Source organism: Lontra canadensis, unplaced genomic scaffold (genome assembly GCF_010015895.1).
Source record: "Lontra canadensis isolate GAN:19392208 unplaced genomic scaffold, GSC_riverotter_1.0 scaffold107, whole genome shotgun sequence".
NCBI classification, from domain to species: Eukaryota; Metazoa; Chordata; class Mammalia; order Carnivora; family Mustelidae; genus Lontra; species Lontra canadensis.
This window is the reverse complement of record NW_022631101.1, coordinates 4,673,291-4,680,046: the sequence shown is the minus strand read 5'-3', so window position 1 is coordinate 4,680,046 and position 6,756 is coordinate 4,673,291.

Here is a 6,756-nt window from a genome sequence, read left to right as displayed (position 1 = left end):
TCCCTGGAAGAAACGAAAAAGCTTTTTCCTGGTTTTTGTCACAAGGGGCCCTACACTTTCATTCTCCCCGGGTCCCCACAAATTACCTAGCTGGCTCTGGTGAGAAGCTTCCAGGCTTGGACCTGCCCGGAGTGGGGCAGGGAGCTTGGTCACCACTACCCAGGGGCGGGGTCCATAAGCATCTCTTGACGAGCCAGGACAACATAGGAATCAAGGAGGCCTATCCAGGGCCCCTCTGCTTCTGTGCAACCCCAGCTTCCTAGCTATGCGTGCAGCGAAGAATCAGCCTGAAGCAAAGACCCGCCTGGCCTTTGTCTGGGCTCTTTCGGGGAGCGGGGACAGGGGGAGCCCCTGAGCCCTTGGAAAGTCCTGCTTGGCAAGAGTGCTCTGGTGGCCTTGGGCCACAGCAGGTAGGCACTGGATCAGTCTGATCCCTGGAGGGATTAGAATGGGAACAACTTAAGTCAGCCATGCGGGGGAAGTTCCACGTCTGTGCGACTGTCCCTATAGCAGTTTCCTGGGGGCTGCCCTAGCAAAGCAGCACAGGCTAGGCGGCCTCAAACAACAGGAATTGTTCTTCAGGTCCTTCTAGTGAATCTTCGAACCTCAGGGTGGTCTACTCCCCCCACGCCACTCCCTAGAACAGACTGTCTACCCCTTCTGGGGTCGGGTCGGGAAGCCCGCGGGAGGCAGCGCCCGACCTTCTGGTTCCGCGGGTCCGCAGACGGCGGCTCGGCGCGCCCCCTGGTGGCCCCGCTGCTCTCTGCTCGCAGCGGGCCCCAGCGCCCCGCTCGCCCCCGCCGGGAAATTGGTGGGTGACCAGGCAGATTGCTGAGTTCACAAATGGGACAAGCCCTAATCCGAAACACATAGAGAAAGCTTCAGTTCCTTTGCATCTGGAACCGGTTCCTCACCTAATTCATCAACCACTTGTCCCTCAAACATGAAGGGACTTGTCACTTTTAACTAAATGGTCCCAGGAGGTACCAGAGACACCGGCACAGCATACAACCCGTGGCGTGTGGATCCAAGGTCATTGTGTCCCCTGCCCATCCCCCCGGTTGCCATGGCTACTGTATGGTCCACAACCCGACCTAGGCCCTGTGGACAGCAGCCCTGAAGAGGCCCCCGGGGGGGCCGGCTCTGTGGATTGGGGACACTGGGGACCTCTGTCTCCAGCTGAGTCACTCCGCCTTGTCTTGGTTTGAGTCAGCTTTTTTATTTCTGCAGAATTGCAAGATGGACCCCTCCAACTTCCCTTCTTTCAAATCAAGTAAGCGCTTCCTTGCTTTTCCAGTAGATGACCAGAAAGAGCAAAGGGAGGGGGTGAGCCACTGGTGGGATTCTGGGGACCCAGGACCACATAGCGCTGACATGTTGTGGGCACCGAGGACCAAGGATTCACCCAATGCCAGGCAGTGTCCTCGGGAAGAAAGAAGCCCTAATTCGTTCTCTTCTTCGGGAGATATCATTGCCTCTGGGTCTCCTTGGCCTGACAACTGGGTCTGGTTGCCTAGATACAGAGGAGGCCACCCTTCCTGAAATAGGAGGGTGGAGAGCCTCTGGGGACTCAAAAGTCTGTGTCTGTGAGTGTGTTTTGTATTCATGTGTCCATAGAGGGTGAGGATGCCTATGTGTGTAATTGTCACACATGCGCACTATTTGATATTGGGCCCTTTTTTTTAAGATTATTTATTTATTTATTTGAGAGAGAGCAAAAGAGCAGGGAGGAGGGGCAGAGGGAGAGGGACAAGGGGCTCGATCTCAGGACTCTGGGATCATGACCTGAGTCAAAGGCAGTTGCTCAATGACTAAGCCACCCAGGCGTCCCATGCTGGGGTATTTGAAACCAACCTCAGAAGCTAATATTGAGAGAGACCATGTATATCTTGGGAACCATATTAGGGATTTGGGTCATTAATTCCGGGGCAAAGGGAGCCTCATTAAAGTGTCTAAAAGCAGGAAAATTGTGCTTCTAGAAGTGAAAATACAGAGTGGTCCCACCGAGCCTGCTCACTCATTAGGGAAGCCTAGTCATGGCTGCCCCCAGCTTCTGGCTCGCTCTGCACACGAGATGCATTTCTTCCAGTCTTGGAAGGGGTCCCTCTGCACCTGAACACGCCTGTCAGGCTGAGCTGGACCGGGGGGAGCCGAATCCTGAGCCCCTCACAGCCCATGAACTCTGGAGTCCTGGAGCTGCCCCAGGTGGGGTCAGGGCATGAAAGTGAATTCACCTGTTGAGCTCGAGTACATCACCGAGTACATCACCAGCTAGGGCCCTGCAGGTGGGGTCAGCACGTGACTTCCCCAGACTCCTCCCACCGTCAGCTGTGGTTCCTGGAGCCTGAGGCCTGGCTCAGAACAGGCACAGAAGCCAGATTTCTGGGACTGCGGGATGTGACTTTGCCCTGGGGAGAGATGGAGCGGGTGGTGAAGGGGTGGGGTGAGAGAGTGTTTCTTTCTCTCCCCTCGCACGGACAGAATCAGAGAAAATGCCAGATCCCAGGCGGAGATTCAAGAAGGCAGTGTATTTAAGAGAATGGTGGCCCCCAAAGACGTCCACATCCTAATCCCCAGAGGCTGGGAATATGCAAGTTTGCAAGGCAAAGGGGACTCTGCGGGTACCGGGACCTTAAAGATCCTGGGATGGAGAGATCATCCACGTGGAACCCAAAGGTGATCCCAAATTTGTAAGAAGGCGGCAGAGGGAGATCTGACAGCAGAATAGACAGGAGGATATGTGACGGCAGAAGAAAGATTGTAGAGACAGTCAGTCCAGGAATGCTGGCGGCCACTGGGAACCTTGGAAGCAAGGGACAGATTCTCCCCAGAACCTCTAGAAGGAACCAACCCCCCAATGCCTTGACTTCAGCCTTGTGAGGCTCACTGTTGGACTCCAGAACTGTAAGTAAATACATGTGTCTTGTGTTAGCCATGACTTTAAGTTTAACCCCCCTGGCCCTCGAGAGGCTCCAGGAGGATATCCATCTCCTGGCCTTTTCCAACTTGTAGAGCTGCATTCCATGCCTCGCGGCCCCCACCTCCATCTTCAAAGCCAGCCGTGTGGCATCTTCTCTCTTGGACTCTGCTTTGAGCTGCATTTCTGTCCCCTGGCCTTCGCTTCTGTGTCCCAATCTCCCTTTGCTTCCCTCTTATAAGAATGCATGGGGTGGGGGATGGGCACTAAGGAGGGCACGTGTTGTAATGGCACTGGGTGTTATATGCGACTGATGAATCATTGACCATTACGCCTAAAACAAATGATGTACTATATGTTGGCTAATGGGATTTTTTAAAAAGTGTTTGGAGTTACATTCGGGGCCTACCAGGATCACCCAGGGTAATCTCCCCGCCTCAGAAGGCTCAATTTAATCCCATTGGCAAAATCCTTTTTGTCATCTAAGAATTAACATTTACAGGTTCTGGGGATTAGGACCTGAGTATCTTTGGGGGGGCATTTTTCCTAGCCTACCACAAACGGCAATGCCCATTTTAATGATGAGGGGCGGGCAGGGATTCCCTCCTTCTATTCAGGACCCTTTAAAATAAGGAAGGAGGGGTGCCTGGGTGGCTCAGTCAGTAAAGCCTTTGCCTTCCGCTCAGGTCATGATCTTAGGGTCATGGTATCCAGCCCCGAATCAGGCTCCCTGCTCAGCGGGAAGCCTGCTTCTCCCTCTCCCACTTCCCCTACTTGTGTTCCCTCTCTCGCTGTGTCTCCCTCTGTCAAATAAATAAATAAAATCTTTAACAAAAAAATCCGAGGTCACTCCTATTAGCTAGGGGAGAGGGATGTTTGTACCTTCAGGGTTTGTGCAATGACTGTTGTCTGCACTTAGAGAAAATTATGAAATACACTTGTTTGTTTGTTTTGTCTTACCTTATGAAGGCCAAAGAGTGACCTTGACTGTGGTTTGTGTTCTGCGAGATTGTTTCTGTCCCACAAGAGAAAAGCGCCACCTGGCCAGGATCTCATTTTCCCTTTCTCAGTACACAAATGTTCTTAGAAATTCTTGCAAAGGACTGCCCACTGTGGGGGTTAAGTGAATAGAAATGTATTCTCTCTCCATTCTGGAAGCTGGAAGTCTGGGATCCTTCTGAGGGCTCCAGGGTAGGATCCTTCTTTGCCCCTTCCTGCCTCTGGTGGTTGCCAGCAAGCCCTGGCTCATGGCGTCAGCACTGCCCTCCCTGACTCTGTCTTCACGAGGTGTGTCTCCCCGCATGTCTGTCTCTGTGTTTCTTTCTTTTTTAAAATTTTATTTATTTATTTGAGAGAGCATGAGAAGGGAGAAGGTCAGAGGGAGAAGCAGATTCCCCATGGAGCTGAGAGCCCGATGTGGGACTCAATCCCAGGACTGCAGGATCATGACCTGAGCTGAAGGCAGTCGCTTAACCAACTGAGCCACCCAGGCGCCCCTCTGTATTTCTTTTTCTTCTTGTAAATACACCAGTCCTATTGGAGGCATCATGCACCCTACCACAGTAGGACCTCATCTGAACCAGTTACGTCTGCGATGACTTTGTTTCCAAATAACTCACATTCTGAGGTTCTGGGGAGGATGTGGATAGAGGGGAGCGGGGTGGGGGGACCAGGATGCTAGGTCAGATGGCTCCATGTGAAGTCATGGTTGAACGTTAAGGGCAAGACCAGGGAGCAGCAGATGCAGAAGATAGGGCCCTCGGAGTACATGTTCCTGCAGGCGGCTGGTTTATTCTGGCCTTGTTAGATCCCTTTTCTCGAGGGAGGGTTGATGCCGTGCCCAACCTTGCTTCAGAATTCATCACAATTCTGTACGGAGAAGGCAGGGCATCTCCATGACTGCTGCTGGCCAGTTCACTTCACATTTCCTCTGCGTTTTTTGAGTTTTGTTTTGGTTTTAGATTTTGTTTATTTGACAGAGAGCACAAGCAGGGGGAGCAGCAGAGGGAAAAAGAGAAGCAGGCTCCCCGCCGACCAGGGAGGTCGACATGGGCCTCAATCCCAGGACCTGGAGTCATCACCCCAGCCAAAGGCAGATGCTTAACCTACTGAGCCACCCAGGCACCCCTCTCCTGCATTCTTATTACAAGCAGGATGTAGGTCATTATATAAAAGGGATTTGTTCTCCTGCTGAGCTATTCCCCTGACCCACACACAGCATCTTGCTCTGATTCCACGCTTGACTCCACTACTGGCCCCCACGGGGCTGGGCCCTGGTCCCACCTGGAGGATTTCATCTGCCTGGCCTCTGCCATGCAAAGGGATCTGGGTTTTTACCCCTGCAAGTGTAATGCAGAGGAAAAGCCTCTGGGCTAGGAATCAGAATCACTGAACCCAACTCAGAGATCCTCCTAGAGCTCAGAAATGTGACTTTGGCGATTCATTACCTTCTCTGGTCCTCAGTTTCTCTTACAAATGGGAATTTATAACAGTTGGTTGACAAACATACAAAGCCCCTTCTAAATGCTTTACAGATATTAACTCCTTTCATGCCCGTGACAACGCTGTGCCATGGGCATTACTTTTCCCATTTTACAGTAGAGAAGACTGAGGCACAGAGAGGCTAAACAAGCTGCCCAAGGTCACACAGCCATCTGGGGGCGGGATGGGATTCCACCCCGGGCTGTTCCACTTGTCTCTAAGCTCTAGATGGGGAGGAGCCCTTGTACTGGCGGGTCGTGACTGTGGGTTCTCATCCGTGTTCCCCTCCAGGATGCAAACTCTGGGAGCGGCGACTCTGTCCAACGCACACTGCAGAATGAACGGAGGTGTGAGGCTCAGGAAGGCCGCATCCCTTCCTGACGGTCCAAGCCCCCCTGCCGTGCTCTGCTCCGGGATCTGGATTCCTGACGACTGGGGGTTTTGGACGGTCCGATTGAGCAGAACTCACTCGCAGCAGGGCACGAGCGCCACCTGGTGGCCGAGTTCCGCCAGCACCGCGCCACCCGGAGACCGGGAAAGTTTGCTCTGAGGGAGCTGGGATCTCGTCTGAAAGGGAGATGCTCTCAGGAGTGCTCCAGGCAGGCGTCTGGAAATCAGTGCGAGGCTGGGGCCCGTCTCCCTGTGGCTTCCAGACTTTTCTTACCGTGATGCATAGTAAGAAATCATATCACATTAACACCATTTCAGGAAATACCACCGTGTACGACATATTTTTTACTCTCTTCCTGTTTCTAAAGGATGATTAGAATCTTTTCCATTGGGCGCCTGGGTGGCTCAGTGGGTTAAACCTCTGCCTTCAGCTCAGGTCATGATCTCAGGGTCCTGGGATCGAGCCCCGCATCAGGCTCCCTGCTCAGTGGAGAGCCTGTTTCTCCTTCTCCCGCTCTCTGTGAAAAAAATGAAATCTTAAAAAAAAAAAAAAAAAAAAAATGAGGGGTACCTGGGTGGCTAGGTTGATTCAGTGACTGACTTGATTTTGTCTCAGGTCATGATTCCCGGGGGGTGAGATGGAGCCTTGTATAGGGCTCTGCGCTCAGAATGGGGTCTGCTTGCTCCTCTCCCTCCCTCCCTCCCACCCTGCTTGAGCACACACTCTCCCTCTCATATAAAATGAGTTTTGAGAACAAGAGCTAGAGAGAGCACAAGAGTGGGGTGAGGGGCAGAAAGAGAAGCAGACTCCCCACCAAACAGGGAGGCTGACGCAGGGCTCAATCCCAGGATTCTGGGATCATGACCTGAGCCAAAGGCAGGCACCCCTAAAATAAAATCTTAAAAAAAAAAAAAAAGGTCTGGGGTGCCTAGGTGGCTCAGTGGTTTAAAGCCTCTGCCTTCAGCTC